Below are 23242 nucleotides of genomic sequence, written 5' to 3' on the forward strand. Positions count from 1 at the left end.
TTGAGTAATATGCTGGATTCACCAAGACTCACAATCTTTAAACAGGATTAAAGTCTAGATGAGGAAATTTGGCAGTTAGGATCTTCCCGGTTGCTTATTGCCAGGGAACTGACAGTTCTAACTTGCCCAACTGGCAAGCAGCAAGAAAATCTTTGAACTTCAGCACATTAGAGGTTTGCACTAATGAGGTGGGACTGCCTTTCTTCATAATAGTGAGGGAAATTTACAGGAAGGAATCTAGAATTCAGAGGGGAAGAGCTTAAAGCTTCAGCTCTTTTATAGATGGTCCAAAACTCCATTTGCTAAGCAATAGCGAAAACTAGCTCCCTCCCCAGCTGTCTGTGCTTGTGTTTATGCATCATACACATGCCTGCCCACACTACTTCAACGACAAAAGCACTTCCTTCTCTTCCTCTCTCCATAGGTGTCATGTCCTTTGAATGTTAAATCCATGAATTAGATCAAGATCTCCACATTCTCACCATTCTCTAGGTGAAGAATGGCTCTCTAATTTCCTTATTTCATTTAACAGCTATTTATTATTTATGGCTCCAAACTTTAGGTTTCTCCACAATGGGAAAATTTTACTCTACAATACTCTCAAAACAAGTGTTTGATCTTAAGTACTCCTCCTTTCCTGCTGAGTATGTGTCTCTGACTTTCATCACTCTATATTAGCCACATTCCTACTGCCTGCATCCTACAGTCTGGAATTCCCAGCCTCCATTCCCACCCCACCGGAAAGGCATCCATAAGGTTACGTCCATACCATCCAATTTGGCTTAGTGTGGGAATGTAATGTTGAGACTTTATAAAGCATAGGTGAGACCTCACTTGGAGTATTATGATCAATTTCAGGTCCCTGATCTTAGAAAGGATATGCTAAAACTGGAACATTTCAAAGGAGGTTCACGAAAATGATTCCAGTATTGAATGGCTTGTCATATGAAGAGTGTCAGATGTCTCTGGGTCTGTATTCACTTGAATTCAGAAGAATGAGGGATTACCTCATAGAAACCTATCAAATAGTAAAAGGCCTTGATAGTGTGGATATGGAGAGGATGTTTCCTATGGTGGGAATGTCTAAAAGCAGAGGGTACAGCCTCAGAATAGAGGGGCATCCTTTTAGAACAGAAATGAGGAGGAATTTCTTTAGTCAGAAAGTGATGAATCTGTGGAATTCTTTGTGACAGTCAGCAGTGGAGAACAAGTCTGTATGTATATTTAATGCAAATGTTGTTAGATTCTTGATTGGTCAAGGCATGAAGGTATTCAGTGAGAAGGCAAGAGATTGGAGCTGAAAGGAAAATTGGATCAGCCATGATGAAATGGTGGAGCAGACTTGATGGCAAAATGGCCTAATTCTGTTCCTATATCTTATGGTCTTATGGTTAAAGATTCCTGTAAACCGCCTTGGGATTTTTTTTATCAATTAAAGGTCTGTACGTAAATACAAGATGTTGCTGTTGCCAGTATCTATGAAGGCATCCTCTGCCTTATCTTTCTAGATGAAGCAATAGAGAAAATTGCCCCAATCAATATTCAGTTCCAGTTTCATCACTGTGAACTTTTTAGTTTGTATCAATACTGGTGTCTCTAAAACCCATTTATAAATGGAGTTCCAAACTAATAGAATGCTGGAAGTGAAAATGCTGATCAAAAGTCAGATTGCCCTAGCAACCAACTGAAATGTACGCCATCTTCTCTTCCCTAGATACAGGTAGCCCCCATGGTTATAGACATGAACAAGTGTCGAGCTGGAGCAGAGCACAGGTCGGCAATATGGCTACATCATAAAATCTCTGGATTCTCTAACCAACCTTTCTTAATAATAAGTCTAAGCTCCACAAACACACCATTACTGGATTGCCCCTATTCTCTTGATAAATGTGTAAAACTCTGTGAAGATTGCACAGAGGCTTAATGTAACATTGCCTATTATATGAATAGTGTGAGGTATATTTTACAGTCAAAACTCTTTACATTTTAATTCTCAATTTTGAATTTTTTTGAAGATTTTACTCCGCGGCTGAGACACAGATGCAAAGCTGCATTTAATTTTGCACTGTTCACCTGAGCCCTTCCCCATTGCATCTTATTCTAATGCATAATATCTTTCCTTCCCTCGATCACAAGCAGTCTCTTAAATCTCTTCCAACTGTCAGCCATCTCTCTCAGTGCAGGCTGTGGCACTCTCAGTTTAGTCTGGGGCTTCAGATACCAACAAATCTGTCATTCTAAATTTGCTGTAGATTATGTTCTCTTTCCAGCACTGGGTGATATATGATATGCAAGGCCCTATTGATTGCCTGATCTTGTGGCAAAGGCTCCAGAAATGAACTTGAAATGAACATCATGCTTCAACTCATTGTGCGTATAATACTCTACTTAATCCCACATTTTTCACAGCTATGGAATTCAATTGATCAATCATGTTTCACTGATAGTACTATTTCAGGGTGTTATTGCTGTTCCATTTCAAGTCTTGACCTTTCCTTCGCTGGGCCAGGAGATGAGCTTATACCAACTCCAGGAAAGAAAATATCATCACCTTATAGCAAGCTACTGCATTTATCTGGAACCAGACTCTTGCATCTTTTTGTTTGTGCATGGTAAATATCAGGAAGTCCACACAACTGGAATGACGTGTAAATACTGATGTCATGACCAAGGTTAGGAAATAATCTATGCAGAAACATTATCAATGAAAGCAGATACAGAAATATGGCATTAGACTTTCTAATCAAGGTTCCCAGTATGTGGGCTGAACTACAGAGTGGAATTGAACCAGGGGCTTCAAGTGGTGATTTCACTTAATGACTAATATCAGGGAGTGATATGATATACAGGGGACTAAGATAATGGATAATGGATACCTTGGACTGAATTATAGGCTGGACTGCAATCAAAAGGTCTGAATCATTTGGGTATAGAAAACAAATATCGCTAAGCTCAAATGCTTCCCGCAGGAAGATAGATAAGTGAATGAAAGGAAACAAGATTGTGATTAACTGGAATTCTCTTAGAAGGAGCAGGTGTGATTCTATGTGTCAGATGGCTTCCTTCCATGTTTGAGCCATTCTGTGTGTTACTGGTCCGAGGCAGAGTCAGAATCTGAGGCAGAATTGATGAGGCAGAGTCATCTGTATATAGGTTCATAGATTGTTGGGAATGAGTCACTCGCTGGAATTGAATACAGTTAATGTTAATAATCAATATCATGCACACTGCAAGCAGATTCTTGTTATCACATCAGCTATTATCGGAGGAATTAACCCAAGTCCCTTGGAGGAAGCAGTGTGCTATTGCTTCTTACCTACTCCAATGGATACTTGCCCGCCCTGCTACCATTAACCCCACCTCTCCCAGTAAGATAACGCCTTGTAAAACTGTGCTGCCCGTGGCCCAACTTCGCCACTACTCCTGGACTAGTCTACCTACGGTTAAACTGTTAAACAATGCTTCCATTTTCAGGCTTGTCAATGACCATGCCCTATCCCTCTCTCTGTAATCTGCTTCCCAGCATCTCTGTTCTCATGATTACTCCTCACTGGCAGATCCCCAAGGTCAAATACACTTCCTGAGCACCTCTTTACCTCTTCATCTCCTCTCTTTCATTTCATTTAGATGATTCTTAAAATCTATTTAAAAAATAAGGATCCAAGGAACAGGAACATCTTTTTCTTGATGAAGGTTCTCGGCCTGAAATGTTAACTGTTTGTTCTCCTCCATAGATGATGCTTAACTTGCCGAGTTCCTCCAACATTTTGCATGTCTTTTTAGTTCCCTACTCAACTGTTTTCTTATCTGGACCAGTGCCAAAGTTTGCTTGAAAATGCTCGTTCAGATATCCAGCTACTAAACATGAGCTGGTGGTGCAGTGGCATCTTTTGAGGTGGAAAGTCCTGAGATCGAATCTGCCAAGGTCCCAAGCTGGGCAGCAGCAGTATTGGCATGGAAGAAATGCCTGGCAATCTACTTCTGCATCTTGAAGTGGAGAACTACACTATCCAACCATAGGATTGCCATGAGTCAACAACGACCCAATGGCACTCAACAACAACAAATTTGTATCAGTAAACTCTAGTGTCAACAGTAAAAATAGATATTCTGATTCGATGAAGTTCCACGGACTTTACTCCCTAGTCACACACAGTGAAAACATAATTATTAAATTGAGCCAAGGATTTAATGGGAAAATAAATTATTTAAATTGTTTACAGCAATCTGTGCTTGTAAGGTTATCAGATCCATCTTGTGAGGAGATTATTGGAGGTATTGCGTGCCAGCTATTGAGGAATATACTCATTTCTCCCCTTCTTGGTTACATCATTGCTCTTTACCTGCCTATTAAACAAATCCTTTTTTGTCATCAACAAGCACCTTTGTGCTTTCTTTTCTGTGTCGAATCATATCGGTTACAATATAGATAGCATTTCAGGAATATGGCCACAGTGCTGTGTTGCTGTCTCAGTACAGGCTTTTCCCATATGGCTCCCGCGGGGCCTTTCACACTGGCACCAGTTGTTGCTGTATCAAACTCAATTGCTCTCCTCGGTACAGAAACAAATAGAGTCATTAATTACTCTCTATCAGTTCAGACCTACTACACAGGACAATCGATACAAGGCATTTGTCATTCACTCCAGCTCCACAGGCTGTCTATACAAAAGAAAAATAAACTCATGAGCTCCATCAGCTAGCACTTAGAGCTACTTTTTGACACTGTGCTGTGTGTGCAGTTTGAACCATTCTTTACTGTTCCTGTAGAGACAGGGTGCAGAGTACGGTGCTGCAAATTTCTTGTAAGACCATGACTCGTATGAAAAATAAAACTGATACAATGGTACAGCTTTTTTTTTTACACTGGGTATTTCAGACCTGGCGGCCTCAAAACAGTGACCACAGCCTTTGGGAGGGAACAGAGACCCTCTAGCATTCACCCTCTGGGGGTCGGGTATACTAATGTTCAGCCAGTGCTGGGAGGCAGAATTGGGAATACACTGACATTCACGGAAGAGGGAAGCCAGATTCCCAGGGGCATTGCTTGGGGACAGAACAGAGGTCGTCTATAGACTGAGAAATCAGCGGGGGGGGGGGGGGTGGCAGGAGGTCAGAGGGCAAATCTGAATACTGGTCATGTGGTGGGGGGGTGCGGACTGCCTGGAGATTGAAAAGAGAATGCTGAGTGGTTAAACTGAATCCAAGGATGACCAGCGAGATGGGCAAGTGAGCATCCGCAACAGAACTGCGAGATACTTGTTTAAAACTTCCAATGCTGGCCAACAATGGTGCTATCCCTCCCACACGCTATGATTGCCAGTATTCCTGATCTCCCTTCCCTTTCCCTCCTGATGCCCTTGATTGCTCAAAGAAGAATGTTGAAGCCACAGCAATCCCCAACACTACTGCAGCTTCACCCATCACAGGCTCAGTCAGGGAAGAGACCAACAATCTGAGCCCTGCCTTGAGAAGGAAGGAATGATTGAAAGCCTTGGAGTAACAGACTGACAAACATCATTCAATATAAGTGCAGTGTGTGCTGCAATTTGCTGTCCCACCCCATCAGTTCCTTTCCAGAGCACTATTCAGAGTGTACCAGAACCTCTGTGCATAAGCACCCAGACAAATCTTCTGACTAATGTAAAAGAGCTGCTGATATGTTATTTACATGCTTCATTCAATTAGTATCAATTTTCAATTGCAAATTGATTAAGATGTGATTGAATTTCCAGGTATCTAGTTTTCTGAACTACTTCCCAAACTTTGCTAACTTTCCAGCATTATCCAAGAATCAAACAGTGATTTCCTAAACAGGGGTCTCTAAAGGACAGGAAATATATCATGGAGGTATTAAACAGGAGCTCTGTTTTTTTTTGTTCATTTTATTTATTGTGTACTGTGATAGAAAACAAATAAGTACCTGGGCAACAGTTAAGTCATCCAATCAAGTGAAGATATTTGTTCACAGTGGATCATGGGATGTATTATGGCATGCAACAGCAAGAGAGTTAGATGAGAGGGGTTAGAGAAAGAGGGTCATACGGTGAAATATCCAGCAAGGAATCCAACCAGACTCTGTAACTCTACAACATTCTGAAAGCAGATTGCTACAATAAGAGTACAAAAAAAAAACTGGACAGGCCACCCAGCAGACACCTTGGCCTTAGACCTCTACCAAATTAATCAGGCAAAAGCCACCTAACGCCAACAGTTTGTTTAGTGGTGGAGAGGTGTCACATTGTGTGACACAGTGAAGAGCAGCAGCAACTCTGGAAGGAGAAACAGAGTCAACACTTCTTTCTCAACAGATGCTGACTGACCTGCTGAGTACTTGTAGCATTTTCTGCTGCTATTTCCAGCATTTGCAGGGCTTTGATGTTGATTGTAAAACAATGACGCACCATAATCTCACCCAAAGAATCACATCTTACGGCCGTTTTAGGGACCATTTTGTCCCTTCAGTGATGGCAGCAGAATAAACAAGGGAGGAGGTGACTCATGGAGTCCCCAATATTGTACCCGAATCGTATGATCTTGCAAGACGGACAAAGAAATCTCTCTAATTATTGCTTAATGACCCTCCTCTGTTAATGGGTCATGAAAATAGAATAGTATAGCACAGAAACAGGTTTGCTAAAACAAAATCAGAAAATGGTAGAAATACTCAGCATGTCAGGCTGCATCTGTGGGAAGTGTTTCAGGTTGAAACTAGTTGAGGATGATCATTAACCCTCTTTCTCTTCCCACAAGTGCTTCCTGACCTGCTGAGTGTTCCCAGTATGTTCTGCTTCTACTTTGCTAAAGCAAATTCTCTTAATCTTAACAAATAAGAGTTAAGTACTAACTGATCTAGTTTTTGTCCATATGACTGGGGGAGCAGATCCCATTGCTCAGTGACGATAATAATTGTGCTGTGAGAAGCCAGGGTCCCTGTGTATTTTGTCTCATGGATGAGCTGTTTATAACTGGTGTCTGCTTATTCTTGCACCTCACTTAGCCACTGGCGATGGGATTAACCCCTCTCTATATTGCACCCAGTCTCTTTGGCAGTTTATCATTGGTGCTTGCCTGTCCTACTGTAATATCTATTTTTAATCATGGGCATGGTGACTGGAAGAGTGCTGAATCTGCTACAGTTAGCACTGGAGCTTAATCTCTTCCCTTCCCTGTATCACATAAATAAGAAATCTTTGTGGAAGAATACTAAACTAAACAAGAATTGATCTGTGGAGAATTTGTTCCAGAAATGTATCAGACAATGACTTAACATGTAACCTGAGAGACACAGCCCGAACTGATTACCCCAAGGTGCTAAGAATAAACAGAGGAAGCTACACTATTATCTGACACATCCAGGTAACTACATGGTTCCCCAGTGTCCGTGTCACAACCAATTTAGCTCTGCCTCTGCACTGAAATAATATTTCAGTCAAAGCCTCCAGTGTCAGCTCATGGCTCACTTCATTCCCTATATCTTTTTTTCAATTTTCTCACCTCCCTTATGAGCTTCAAAGGACACAGCTCGTCTGATGCTGGTGTTTCTCCATATACACAGAGCATGTGGCTATTCAACCATGGGGAGCTTCGCTGCTACTTGTGATCTCACTGCCCACCTGCTAATCATTTGCACAGAATCTCTGTATTATAGGATCAGGATCAAGAGTCCAACCCAGAAAACTCCTCTCTCCAGTCTAGGCTACTGGAGTACTGTAATAATTCAAATGATGTGTAGATTGAGATCAGGAGCACATCCATTCAAATCCACAAGCCCATTGCATAGGAATTAAGGTCAGAGATAGCAACATATGACAAGGGCTCCCCTTATACGTTCAAAGCCCAGGCAAAGCAATCTTCAGTCAGCACCTGTGAAAGATGCTCACTACTTTTACTCACCCTCCATTACACATTAAACATTAAACTCTTGTCCCGCAAAATATCATTGCACAATGCAACTAGGAGCCAGTATTTTAACTGAACTACACAGTTGGTCCAAATCTCCTGCCTCTTTACCTCCAGCCCTACAAATTTACAATTTTACACAGAACTTACAACAGCAGAGTGCGGAAGCTGGCCTTTTGGCCCATGATGTTGTGTCAAACTAATTAAGCTAATGAAGCCTAATTATAATAATCCCTTCTGCCTGCACATGGTCCCCATCTCCACATTCTCTGAATATTCATATCCTTATCTCAGATCCTCTTAAATCTCTGTTGTATCTGCCTCCACTATCGCCACTGGCAGTATATCCCAGGTACTTGCCACTCTGTGTAAAGAATCTCCTTTGAACATTCTCCTCATTTTAAATGCATGCCCTCTATAATAGAAATCTGACCAGAAAGATGCCAACAACACACACAAAATGCTGGTGGAACACAGCAGGCCAGGCAGCATCTATAGGGAGAAGCACTGTCGACGTTTTGGGCCAAGACCCTTCATCAGAACTAGAAAGATGCCTGCTGTCTACTCTATCTATGCCTGTTATAATTTTATAAAGTTCTATCCCGTCTCCCCTCAGCCTCTGCTACTCCAGAGAAAATAAGACAATCTTGTCCAAGCTCTCCTTTTAGCGCCTGCTCTTTTGCAGATTTTGAAGGACAGTACGGTGCAAAAGTCTTCAGCACCTATCCATAGCTAGAATGCTTAAGACTTTTGCACAGTATTGTAGTTATTTTATCCATTGCATTGAACTACTTCCACAAAACATGACACGCGTGAGTGATGATAAATCTGATTCTGATATGGTTCTCAGTAGTGGATCTAGAGTGGGAAGGGGACAGGGAGAAGGGAATCATGGTTGGGAAAAGAGGAAGGGACAGGAAAAGGATGAGGAAAAACCAGAGAGACATTCTGTAATGATCAATAAACCAATTGTTTGGAATCAAATGACCTTGCCTGGTATCTTAGCACTAAGCATATCTGCACCTGTGCCAGTCCCCTGCCCTGGCATTCCTTCTCTGCCATCTGTCCCACTCTCCACCCTTGCCATTCCTGACATCCTTTGCTCTCAGCAGATTTACAAACTTGCTCCCAGCTCCATGTTAACAAATACAGTATTGAGCAAATGTCTTAGGCACCTTAGCTGCATATCTGCCTAAGTCTCTTGCACGGTACTGTACTTACCTGCTTGGCTTTGGAAAGCCACTTCAGTCCAGTTCCACAGTTCCAGAACACAGGAACACAATGTGAGAAAGGTTTCCGTCCATTTGTTTCCTGAATTTTTTTGTCACTTACCAGAAACGTTCATCTCCTAATTACCAACCCTCCTGATCCTGAGTTCAACTCTTTTTCTCCATCATCAAACACCTGATGATTCTAAACATAACCATTACCTCCTAACTCCCTCTGTTCTTAAGAATGCAAAGGTTGTCCAGTCTCACAATATATCTGATGCTTAATTATTCTCAAATCCTTGCTCCTGCACCATCTTCAAAAATATATCACTTGATTCATATTGTCTCTCCAGACTTTTCCTTCCAAAGTGCAGTCCCTGGCCCTCAACCAGCTGTTGAGACACATCTGTAAGCTCTGTGTAGCAGTGTGTTGCATGAGTGCTGGGCTGTGCTGTACATATTAAGGCTAAGTAGTGAACATACTCATTTTGGAGTTACAGGTGGTAAGGATTGGATTTCTCTGGGCCCAGGACAAGTGGAAATATGGCTTCAGAACCTGCAACTTAATAGTGTCCATGGAGCCATCTATCCATCCACTCATGACCCTCACCCCATACACCCTCCCTACTCCTCCTCAGCCTCTTCTGGCCAGGGAACTATTCACATAAAATAGCCCCTCACCTCTGTATGCACTGAACGAGAAGCTACAGATGAGCACTCATTCACAGGTAGGAATTTCTCCATCACCACTCCATTGCTTAAAATTTGCTAGGGCATGAGTCTATGTGCAGAAAGCACAAGGGTAGCTGGTGGCTCATTAGGATGAATTAACTGTACATTGGACAGTATCCCGGAGACTGGAGTTTACCTATTCTATCCTACTGATTTGTGGCTACTATGGAACATTGAAGGACATATAAGGCAATAAAAAGGAGACAAAAGTCATAGAATATCTATATAAATATCTATTTTGACATTTGCCATTCTCCCTATTCATTTCATTTTTCTTCGCTTCTTATTGGATGATCTATAAAATGTGCCTTGTTGACCAAGCCATTCTCCACTTATCTAAAGATAGCATTCCTTAGTTCAGTGTCCATTATTGTTTGATTGCATTGACAATCACCATTGCACATTTGTACTGCACAATATGTGTTAGAAGGAAAGTATAGCAAGCTCCCACAGATGGTAGTGAATTTTTGGCCACCAGTATTTATCCTTTGGGTAATATTACTGAGATAAATTAGCTGGAGCATTGGATTGAGGTCTCCTGCTCCCTTTCCAAAAGTCATTTTTTATTTCCATCTGAGAAGGCAACTTGTTTAACAGTTTTGCATTCAATTTGGAAGTGCAAATTTAGGTCTGAAGCCATAGTTTTAAACTTAAGACACGCATAGATCAAATTTGTTAAAGTGGGTGAAAAGAAATGAATGACAGATAAGAAATGAAAAAAAATGATTTCATAATTCTCAACCAATATACTGTAATTGCAATTGAATGAAAAGGCTTAAGTTAAAAGTTGCAGAGAACAGCAACAGCTCTGAGGATTGATGGAATTTTGGAAACAATCAAAGATGACAAAAATGATCATATAAATTAGAGCAGAAACTAGCAAGGACTGTATTTTTAAAAATTGCAAGAGCTTCTTTCAGGATGTAAAGAGGAAGAAAGCAGCCAAGGAGCATTGACCTTCATTGCAAGGGGGTTATACGGAAGAGTAAAGAGTTGTTTCTGTCGATCAACAGGACAGTAGTGAGACTACATCTGGAATAACGTGCATAATTTTAGTCTCCTTACTTAACCTTCCAGTGTTAGAAGGTTCATTAAATTGATACCTGGGATGTGGGAAATTTTTGAGAAAATTTTCAGCAGATCGAGAAACTCACTGGATTTTTAAAGTAAGTAGATGAAATTACTGGAACATGTTTGAGGGGACTGCAAGGATATTCATCTGGTGGGGCATGTTAAACTTCTGGGATCTAGGCTGAGGAAGATGAAGATGAACTTCCTGACTTATGGCTGTGAATTCCTTAACCCAGAACATTGTGAATATTGAGTCACTGTATAGTCAAGGCTGAGATCAGTAAATTCTTAACCACAGGGGAATTAATGTTTCTGGGGACTGAGCAAGAAAATTGACTTAAGGCCGAAGTCCAAAGCAGCCATGGGCTTATTGATCGGAGGAGCAAGCTCAAGGTGTTGGATAGCCTCAGCCTGCCTGACCTTACCTCTTATGTCCTTAGCTTTCACATGAAACGCAGCAACTACAGTTTGGCATCACAACATCAGTTACTGAATTACTGCCCAAGACCAAGGAAAGGGAAATTTAAACTTTCAGTCACAGATGAGGGAGGGCACTGAATCAGGATGGGAATGAGTGAGAATGAGATGAAAAAATAATTCCACATTCACATTATTTGATCTTTTGCAATTACATTTTCATGCCTTCAACTTTCTGCTCATAAAAGTTTATGTAAGCAGTACAACAAATCTGAATTCCAAGGCTCCTCTCTCTGTCAATTTTCTATTATATATCCTAATTTAATACCAAGATGTTTGAAAATAGATCTTTTTTTAATCTCTTTTCCTCCATATTCTGTAAGACCAAAAGATAAAGGGGCAGAATTAGGCCATTTGGCCTATTGAGCCTGGTCACTATAATGGCTGACTACTAAAAGGAGGGTAAATCCCTCTCAACCACATACTCCTATTTTGTCCCTATAATATTTGACATCCTGTCTAATCAAGAACCTATCAACCTCAGCTTTAAATATACTCAATGACTTGGACTCCACAGCCATCTGGAGCAATGAATTCCACAAGTTCACTACCCTCTGGCTAAAGTAATTTCTCCTCATCTCTGTTCCAAATGGGCATACTTCTGTTCTGACGCCATGCCTTCCAGTCTAGACTCACCCCCTACAGGAAACATCCTATCTTCATCCACTCTATCTCGGCCTTTCAATATTTGACAGGTTTCAATGAGATCCCCGCTACCCCATTCTTCTAAACTCCAGTGAGTAAAGGCCCAGAGCTATCAAATGCTCCTGATATATTAATCCTTTAATTCCTGGAATCCTTCTTGTGAACCTCCTCTGGACCCTCTCCAATGCCAGCACATCTTTTCTAAGATGAGGGGCCCAAAACTGCTCACAATACTCCAAGTGCAGTCTGACCAAAGCCTGATAAAGCCTCAGCATTACATCACTGCTTTTATATGTTATTCCTCTCAAAATGAATGCTAGGATTGCATTTACATTTCTTATCACCAACTTAACCTTCAAGTTAACCTTTAAGAAATTCTGCCCAAGGATGCCCAAACCCCTTTGCACCTCTGATTTTTCAATTTTCTCTGTTCAGTATTTTTTTGTGTGTGTGTGCCATACCCTGTCAGAGCCTCAGCAACTACTTATTTTTTCAGGTGGGTGTCTTGAAGGAAAGATTCTGTGAGTGGTCCCCCACGTCCTTCTCACAGCACAGTTTTTTTTTAACGAGGCCTAGTTGAGAGCTCGACACTCAACCTTGCTCCGATGGAAAGTGTGTCCAGGAGCAGCCCGACTGGATTCAAATTTTGGAACCTTTTCTCCGGAGTCCAGCGTTGATGTCACTGCGCCACCAGCCGGCCGATTAGAAAATAGTCTACGCCTTTATTCCTTCTGCCAAACTGCATGACCATACACTTCCCTACACTATTTTCCATCTGCCACTCTTGGCCTATTCTCCCAATCTGTCTAAGTCCTTCCACAGACTCCTTGCTGTTTAACACTACCTGCCTCACTACCTACCTTTGACTTGACTGCAGACTTGGCCACAAAGTCATCAATTCCATCATCCAAATTTTTGACAAGATAATGTGTAAAAGAAGTGGTCCCAAAACTGACTCCTGCAGAACAACACTAACCACTAAGAGCCAAAAATAAAAGGCCCCCTTTATTTCCACTAATTGCCTTCTGTCAATCAGCCAATGCTCTATCATACTAGTATCTTTCCTGTAATACCAGGGGCTCTTATCTTGTTGAGCAGCTTCACATGTGGCACCTTGTCAAAGGCCTTCTGAAAATCAAGTAAACAACATCTACTGACTCTCCTTTATCTATGGGTCCTGTTATTTCCGCTGTTATTTTAACAGATTTGTCGGCAGGATTTCCCCTTATGGAAACCGTTCTGCCTTTGGTCTATTTTATCATGTGCCTCTAAGTACCCCAAAACCTCATCCTTAATAATGGATTCCAACATCTTTCCAACCATTGCATTCAGACTGACTGGCCTGTAATTCCTTTCTTAAAGAATGGAGTGACATTTGCAATTTTCCAGTCCTCCAGGACCATTGCTGAATCCAGCGAGTTTAGTAAGATTATTTCTAATGCCTCCACAATCACTTCAGCTACCTCTTTCAGAACTATGGGGGCGGGGGGAGTAGTCCATCTGGTCCAGGTGACTTATCTACCTTCAGACCTTTCAGCTTCCCAAGCACTTCTCCTTAGTTCTCGTTTCCAGCCCCTGACACTTTAGGGCAGGGGTTCCCAGTCTCTTTTATGCCATGGATCCCTCCCATTAACTGAGGGGTCTGTGAACCGTTGGTTGAGAATCCTTGTTCTAGTGTCTTCCATAGTGAAGACTGATGCAAAATACTTCTTCAGTTCGTCTGCCATTTCTTTGTCCCCGTTTCCACCTCTCCAGCATCATTTTCCAGTCGTCGGATATCAACTCCCACCTCTCTTTTACTCTATATAAATCTGAAAAAACATTCTGGTATTTTTTTTATATTATTTCAACTTCTCTCCTTATGCATTTTAATTGCCTTCTGTTGGTTTTTAAAGCTTCCCAATCCTCTAACTTCCCAATATTTTTGTTATACCCTCTCATTTGCTTATATGCTGCCTTTGACTTCCACTTGTCAGCCACAGTTGCCTCACCTTCTCTTTAGAATACTTCTTCATTGTTGAGATGCACCTATCCTGCTCCTTCCGTATTACTTGCAGTAACTTCAGCCAATGCTGTTCTGTTTGCATCCCTGATAGTGTCCCTTCCTATCAATTTTGGTCAGCTCTTCTCTCATGCCTCTGTAATTCCCTTTACTCCACTGTGATACCGAATTTATATTCTCCCTCTCAAACTGCAGGGTGAGTTCTATCATATTATGATATTATTCTATCATACTCCCTCCTAAATGTTCATTTACTTTCAGCTCCTTAATCAAATCTGGTTCATTACACAATACCCAATCCAGAACTGGGCTCAACCACAAGCTGCTTTAAAAGTCTGCTTGTAGGCATTCTACAAATTCCTTCTCAGCATCAACCTGATTTTCCCAATCTACCTACATATTGAAACCAATGCGATATTCTCATTATTGAGGGGAACAGCCATGGGGTACTCTGCACTGTCTGCTAATTCCTTTTCCCTCTCCTGACAGTCACACGATGCCTGCCTCCTGCAACTCAGGGTAACTAGCTTCCTGTAGCTCCTATCTATCACTTGCTCATTCACCCATATGACCTGAAAGTCATCGAGCTGTAGCTCCCTTCCTTAACAGCTCAATACACATTGTGTAGATATAGTTATCAGGGAAGCTGGAAGTCTCCCAGAGTTCCCATATCTCACTCAAGGAAGGTATCACTAACTCTGGTCCCTTTCTTGAGGCACTAGCTAATGGACAAAGAAAGAGAGAAAAAACTCACTAGAAACTTATTTAATACTCCGCCTGTGCTTCTCCAACCTTGTTTTCACTGAAGCCTGTTGAGTTAAAGCCTGCTACGCTTACCTAGGCCCACTCCAACAATAGACACTCTGTTTACAGCTCTCTTCTTTTTACTCATAAGACAACAAGATACAGGTGCAGAATTAGGCCATCTGGCCCATCAAGTCTGCTCTGCCATTTCATCATGGCTCATCCATTTCCCTCTTAGGTTCTTTATTAGTCAAGGCATAAAAGGTAATGGGGTTAAGAGGGAAATGGATCAACCTCTGCCTGATCTCGAGTAACACTCAGTCCCAACAAGACTTGCTCTTTTTAAATGGCTCCTGCCCTGCATCGACATGTCTCTCTCTCACTCATTATTTCAAATTATGGCTCACTCCTGATCAGACGTGTTCTTTTCAAATGGCTCTCACCCTGCAACAATATCGCTCTCTCACTCACTACTTTAAATTCCCTCTCAAGATAAGTGTGTCACAGTAGAGACAGCCTGAACACAGCAGTGCACTGAATGATTAGGGCTGTTCATCCCATCCCAGGGCTGACTGCAGTGAGGTGATGATGTGACTGAACTGTACTGAATGGTTTTAGGCAGTTTTTATATTGATTGCTGTCACACTCGGGTTTGTACAGTTTGACATCAGTCAGTATTAATGCTCCTATGAGATCAAATAATTGACTTATGAGCCTGGGCATATCACAACAGGTTTGACAGCGGAGAGGTCTTGACCTCCCCACAGGAGACTGCACTATTCTTTTGTTTGAAGCCTTTGAATGTTTACCTATTCACTTGCTGGACAAATGGTGGGAAATGGCTTTCAAATATTAAAGAGTGACTTCACTTGGTGAGAGTGGCCGATTGTCCAAGTTCCATGTCCCTCTGTTACGATAAGGAGGTATTTGTAGGAAGTAATAAATCTTGGGTTATCTGACTGCTAATAATAGTTCTTCAACTTGTAAACCCTGTCCTGAACAGCATGTGTAGTTTACCATCTGAACTATAGACAGAAGAAGAAGTGGCATCAGGCATAATACTCTCAATAGTGCACTAAAAAAACTCTTTCTGAATTATATCTGCAGGGTATCTTTCCGCTACAAGTAAATTTATGCAGCAAGTTATCTTCTGTTAGGAGAATAAATCAGAAAGGTGGTGAGCAGTGGTCACCAGACCACAGAACATTTTACAGCCAATGCTTCAGCCCTCCTTCTCTCTCTCGTATACAGTAACCTGTATAACTTCATCATCTCAGACTAAAGAAAAAAGTAGTGTGAACTGAAGCCTGCTGCAAAAAGATAGAAGAGGGGAAGTAAGTATGAAAGAACGGTGTAGAAAAGGGATATAAGCAGTGAAGGCACATTCTTCAGGATGCCACTCTAAAACTTCAGCAATTCCTTTCCCCCAACAGGTGCTCCTCAAGCTGCTGCATTCCCCCAGATTCTAGCACCTACGATCTCTTGTGTCTCTGGAGGCAAATCTCCTAGACCAACGGGTGTCAGGATGTTGCAAGGTGGAGAGGTAGAGGCATGGTAAAAGAGGTCACAGTTGACAGAATGTGACACTGAAGGGTAAAGCCAGAAGGCTAGAAGGTGTGGAGCCAAGTGGGTTCAAAGAGTAAGATTTGAGTGGAATGATTTACAGATATTGGGAGATGGATACACCTCAGAAGGGCTTTTCAAAAAAGAAATTAAATGTCAGTGACAAAGGGCTCATAAGCCATTGCATGGAAACTTCGAATAAAGCAGTGGGTGATGGGGAGGAAATGGCAAAGACATTAGAATGTGCTGAGATTTATAGAGAGCTAAGGTCCAGACATAGGGCAGAAGACCTCATAATTGCAGAAACATGGATGCAGATTGATTGTCCAGAGCAGCTTTGGGTAACAACGCAAAGGGTCAAGGGAAGGATGCAGTGTAATGTGCACCACAGTTTGCAGTTTTCCCTAACTGTCTGGTCTTTTTTAACCTAAAAGCACCTCTAATATTAGAAAGATGTTTTGTTTAAGTGGCAAGCCTTGAAACTAAAATAATAAATTTGCACTAGACTGGGAAATTCAAAACTACTTTTCTTTAAGGCTCTTTGTAACTTTTATACATCAGGCAGTGTTGGAGAATTATTCATTTTGATTGAAAGAACAAAAATAATTTTTCCTTGGAATTTATTGTTGATCAAGATCACTAAATGAGCAATCCAACAGCTGTAAACCTAAAGGACATCATCTGACCATACTGCTACCTTGACCGCACCTCTTCTCACCTTGTCTCTTGCAAGGATGCTATTCCCCTCTCTGTTCCTTTATTGCTACCATATCCATTCTCACGCTGAGGCTTTCCACTCCAGCATCTCTTTTTTCAGAAAACTGTGTCTCCCCTCCACTGCATCTCCTCCATTTCACGCACATTTTCCCTCACTGCAACAACTCTGCCATCTATGTAATAGGGTTAGGGTCACCTTGTCCAGACCCATTGGTCTCTGCTTCCAACACATCATTCTTGTCGACTTCCACCATCTCCAATGGCTTCACACCAACATGCATATCTTCTCCTCCCCCTCCACTTTCTGCAGGAATTGCTTTCTCCATCACTCCCTTGTCTGCCCATCCCTCTCCACCGATCACCCTTCACACACTTATCCCTATAACTGTCACAAATGTTACACCTACCCCCACAACTCTTCTGTCACCAGTATTTAGAGCCCAATGCTGTTCTTCCAAGGGAGGCAGTCCTTTACATGTAAACCTAACAGCGTCACTTATTAAATCTGGTGCTCCGATTGTGGCCTCGTCTACATCTGCGAAACCTGATGAAGAATGGGGAATCACTTCACTGAGTACATTTCCTCTGTCTGCCATAACAGCCAGGATCTCCTGGTGACCAGTCATTTGAATTCCAATTCCCATTCCCATGCTGACCTCCCCTACTGCTGCATTGAGCCTACATGCAGATTACAGAAACACTTTATATTCCATTTTGGCATCAACATCAATATTTTCAATACCTGGTAACCACTCCTCTCTATTTCACTCACCACCTCCTTTTTACTTTCTTATTCCTGAGAACCCTTCACTCTTCTTTCCGCCACATGCCCATCACCTACACATCCCTCCCTTTTAACATAGAAACATAGAAAACCTACAGCACAACACAGGCCCTTCAACCCACAAAGTTGTGCCAAACATGTCCTCACCTTAGAAATTACTAGGCTTAGCTACAGCCCTCCATTTTACTTAGCTCCATGTACCTAACTAAAAGCCTCTTCAAAGACCCTATTGTATCCGCCTCCACCACCGTTGCCGGCAGCCCATTTCACCCACTCACCACTCTCTGAGAAAAAAACTTACCCCTGATATCTCCTCTGTACCTACTCCCCAGCAACTTAAACCTGTGTCCTCTTGTGGCAACCATTTCAGCCCTGGGAAAAAGCCTCTGACTATCCACACAATCAATGCCTCTCATCACCTTGTACACCTCTATCAGGTTAGCTCTCATCCTCCTTCATTCCAAGGAGGAAAGGCCGAGTTCACTCAACCCATTTTAATAAGGCATGCTCCCTAATCCAGGCAACATCCTTGTAAATCTCCTCTGCACCCTTTCTATGGCTTCCACATCCTTTCTGTAGTGAGGCGACCAGAACTGAGCACAGTACTCCAAATGGGGTCTGACCAGGGTCCTATATAGCTGCAACATTTCCTCTCGGCTCCTAAATTCAATTACACGATTGATGAAGGCCAATACACCGTACGCCTTCTTAACCACAGAGTAAACTTGCGCAGCTGCTTTGAGCATCCTATGGACTCGGACCCCAATATCCCTCTGATCCTCCACACTGCCAAGAGTCCTATCATTAATACTATATTCTGCCAGCATATTTGACCTACCAAAATGAACCACCTCACATTTATTTGGGTTGAACTCCATCTGCCACTTCTCAGCCCAGTTTTACATCCTATCAATGTCCCCACAGACTTCCATTCTCTTCCCAGCTTCACACATAATTCTCATTTCCTCTTCTTCCCCCATCTATCTTCCCTTTCTCACCAGGATTCTTCTATCACCAACCAATGTCCTCCTTCCCCACCACCCTATTATTTTATTCTGGCGTTTACCCTCTAACTTTCCAATCCTAATGCAGAGTCAAGGTGCAAAATGTTGACTGTCCTTTTTCCTTCATGGATGCTACTGCTGCTAAGTTCCTTAAGCATTTTTTTATATCCACATTTCATGCATCTGAAGTCTTGCATGCGCTACCGTACCTAATTTAGTCTTACTTTAAAAGAGATATCCGCTTTCTTCTGCCCATCCCCACCTTTTCTGGTAGTGAAAATACTTATTTTCTCTCTTTGCTTTTGCAAATTAATGGTCTTGGACATGAAATATTAACTGTTTATTTTTCTATCCACTCTGTCAGATCTGCTGAATGTTTCTGGTATTCTTTTTTCAATACTTTAGCTGTAATTTTGTTCTCAAGCTCAATCCCTCTGAAGTAAAGTAATCCTTTCCATGCTGCGCCCTATTCCTGGTAATGCAACCAAGGACAGATTTAATCCCAAACAAGAGAAAGTCTGCAGACGCTGGAAATCCAAGCAACACACACAAAGTGCTGGAGGAACTCAGCAGGCCAGGCAGCATCTATGCAAAAGAGTGCAGTCGATGTTTCGGGCCAAATCCCTTTGGCAGGAGAGGAGATTTAACCCCGGTGCTTTGAAATGCTGTAGGTCTTCTGAATTCCCAAAAGTCATACAGCCAAGGACTTGAAGTAAAACTTTTCACACACATGCTAGCTAAGACAACAGAGATACTACATATATCAATGAGCACCGATGCCTTTGGTTCCCTGACTCCCACAATGAGTATGTCCTCTTCAGATGCATTAATATGGTTCTCCAAAATAATCAGGGTTGCCAGAAACATACATAGCAATAATTTTGTTTTATGTTCCTTCACTGATGAATAAAATAGAGCATGACCTTTAAAGGCTTGCTGATAGGAACGGAGATTTGAATAATGAGATTTACTTCACAGTGACAGGTCGGCTGAAGGAAGCAGCAAGAGGCAGGTGGAGGGGAGAGAAGAAAAAGGGGACAAGTATTTCTGCAGTGTTTTAATGCTATAAAGCCAAGGCAGAGCTTCTGAAGAGTAGTTATTGTTTGTCCTGTAGGAAAAACAGCAGCTAATTTGCACACAGCACATATTGTAATGAAATATTGGTTAGATAGCCTATCATAATAATGTTGGATGGGGGATAAATATAATCTGGGAAACTCAACAAATCCTCGTGATAACAATAAAGAAAAAGATGGCGAGTGTGAATCTGAAATAAAGGAAGAAAATGCTGGGAATATTCTGTGGGTCAGGAAGCATCTAATAAGCTGAATGGTTCCAGCAGAGAAAATCAGAGTTGAAGTTATTAACTCTTGTTGTCCTTTCTAAAGATATTGCCCAGCCTGCTGAGGAGTTTCCATTCCTCTTCATTTCTTCTCGATGTAGTGACAGCAGCTCTCTACTATGTCCGGATTTTGGGTGAATGTGGCCTTTGTCTAACTGTTGGGACCTCCAATAGCTTGGCACACCCTCACAATTGAGAAAGAACTGCTGATGCCAGAAATTTGAAATAAAGTCAAATATACTAGGATATTCAGTAAGGTGATCAGATGACGTGTCATTGACCCAAATATTCACTTTGTTTCTCTCTCCATAGATGCTGTTTGACTTGCAGAATATTTCCCATATTTTGTGGTCTTATTCCCTCAGTGTCCCTTTGTAACAGAACGCTGGATAATGCACTGATAACTCCTGAGCTGTGACTGAGAGTTGAAAATGCAACTACTGAGTATGAATGACTTTGAAAGAAAATACCTCCTTGCAAAGGCATTACCAAAATCCAGCATATCCCATAACAGTGGAATCTCTCAACAGCAAAGTACCACTTAAGTTACTTCTCAGTAACTTCATATACTACAAATTAATTGCATTCAGTCCTGATGAAGGATTTCAGACCAAAACGTCAACTGCTCATTTTCCTCCATAGATGCTGCCTGCCCCTCCTGAGTTCCTTCAGCAGTTTTTGTATGTTGCTCGATTCCAGGATCTTTCTAGTATCTTCATTATATTTTTTGACCATAAGACATTGAGCAGAATTAGGTCATTCAGCCAATTGAGTCTGCCCTGCCATTCTATCATGGCTGGCTTAAGATCCTGCTTAGCCCTGCTTCTCCCCGTAATCAGTGACGCTATGACTAATCAAGAAACTCCACTTTAAATATACCTGATGACTTGGCCTCCGCAGCCATTTGTGGCAATGAATTCCACAGATTCACCACCCTCTGGCGGAAGAAATTCCTCCTCATCTCTTTTCTAAATGGATGTTGCCCTATTCTGGTCCTGTGCCCTCTGGTGGTAAATTCCACTCCCCCCCCCGCCCCCACTATAGGAAACATCCTCTTCACATCCATTCTATCTAGGCCGTTCAATATTTGATAGGTTTCAATGAGATCCCCCTTCATGCTTCCGAACTTCAGCAAGTACAGGCCCAGAGCCTGTAAGGAACCATTTTCATGAATGTCCTCTCTAATGCCAGCACATTTTTTCTACGGGGCAGAAAACTGCTCAAAATACTCCGTGTGGTCTTCCCCAAGCCTTATAAAGCCTCACAATTACAGTCTTGCTTTTCTATCTTCGTCCTCTCAAAAGGAATGCTAATATTGCATTTGCCTCCTTGCTACCAACTCAAGACTGCAAATTAATCTTTAGGAAATTCTGCACCTCTGATTTCTGAATTTTTTCCTTATTTAGAAAATAGTCTATACCTTTATTCCTTCTACTAAAGTGCATGGCCATACTCTTCCCTACCCTGTGTTGCATCTGCAACTTGGCCTATTCTCCTAATCTAAGTACTTCTGCAGACTCTGCTTCTTCAACATTACCTGCCTCTCCACTTATATTCCTATCATCTGCAAACTTGGCCACGCAGCCATTTTCTGTGACTTCCATTCAGAAAGGGTTTTATTTCAAATTATATAATGCTTTACATTTCAAATTGGCTGATACTAATTTTTTCCAGGTAATTTATTCAGGATCAATGAAAATCCTCATTAATATATTGTCTGTTGCATAGATATGTTAATTTTCATTCTAAATTCTTAAATATAAATTGTTCAAGTGAAAATTGCTGAAAACACCTTTCCAAATAGTTTCAGCAAATTAGCTTTTTCACATCCAGGTTGCATGCAAACAAAATGGATGTCAAAAGATGCTTGACCTTGTTCTGCCCCTCCATAAGATCAAGTTGATTCTGAACCACAGCTACTTTCCCTGTTACCCATTAGACCTTAATGCCCAAATATCCATCACTCCCAATATCTGAATCTTCATATGACACTAGGGAAAAAAAATATAAAGATTCATAACAACTAGGTGACAAGTTTCTCCTTACTTCCATCCTAAGAGAATAACAATGAGATAGAAATGGGACAAGTCATCCAGCTGATAACAGAAAATCTATTCATCAGCAGACAGGATCAATATATCCACAGAACATGGAACTATTTTAAGGGGGAAACAAGAACTTTAACAACTCCACCAATAAAGCAGAAGGAGTTTTCCATAAAGATGCAAATAATAAGCATAAAATCCATCTCAGTTACTTACAAGGGTTCAGTCAGTCAGGAAAGGTACACCATCATCTCCAATCTGACTCACAAAAGTGTTATCTCTAAATGCACTATATCTTCAGCCAAAGTCTTTGGACTTTAGACTCTCTAGCCAGAAGTGGCAATCTACCCTTCCAGTAAAATGACTTAAATTCCATGATTTGGGACCAGACCGAGCCACAGGACAGTGAGAAAAAACTATAGTGGCTGAAAATCTGAAATAACTATGGCAAATGCTGGAACCAGCCCACAGGTAAGGCAGTGTAAATTTTTCTTTCCACAGATGTTTGAAGACTCACCGAGTGTTTCTAATGTTTTCTATTTTTATCTCCTCATTACAGCCTACTCGCCTCAAGAATCACTTTGGATGAATGTGTGCTGAGGCTTGTTGATGAAAACTGTGCATAGTGCTTCTCCTGATGTGCTCCTGATGCAGGGTTTTGGCCCGAAACGTCGTCACTACCTCCTCCCATAGATGCTGTCTGGCCTGCTGAATTCTGTCAGCATTTTGTGTTTTTATAGTGCTTCTCATGTCTTTTCGGCAAAAGGCCAAAATACGATTTACCTTCCCAGTCATTTATTATGCTTGCTGGTTAAACTTTTGTGTTTTACTTATAACAAACTTGGACTCCTCTGAATGAGGACATCATTTAGCTTCTCATTGGATGAACCACATTGAGGGTAAAATTCAATCTCAATGGGTTAACTCTAAACAATGGCCAATACAGCAACAAGCACACAAGCCGAGAACAAAACAAAGTGACGATTTTGTACTCAATTTATTT

At 41.6% G+C, this 23242-nt stretch overlaps 1 protein-coding gene across 15 annotated transcripts in view; it reads right to left on the reverse strand.

Annotated features, from left to right (window-relative positions):
- Positions 1 to 23242, reverse strand: part of LOC132378926 (paired box protein Pax-2-like) — a 173440-nt gene that overhangs the window by 51037 nt on the left and 99161 nt on the right. The window lies entirely within an intron of this gene.

Source organism: Hypanus sabinus, chromosome 21 (genome assembly GCF_030144855.1).
Source record: "Hypanus sabinus isolate sHypSab1 chromosome 21, sHypSab1.hap1, whole genome shotgun sequence".
Taxonomy (NCBI): domain Eukaryota; kingdom Metazoa; phylum Chordata; class Chondrichthyes; order Myliobatiformes; family Dasyatidae; genus Hypanus; species Hypanus sabinus.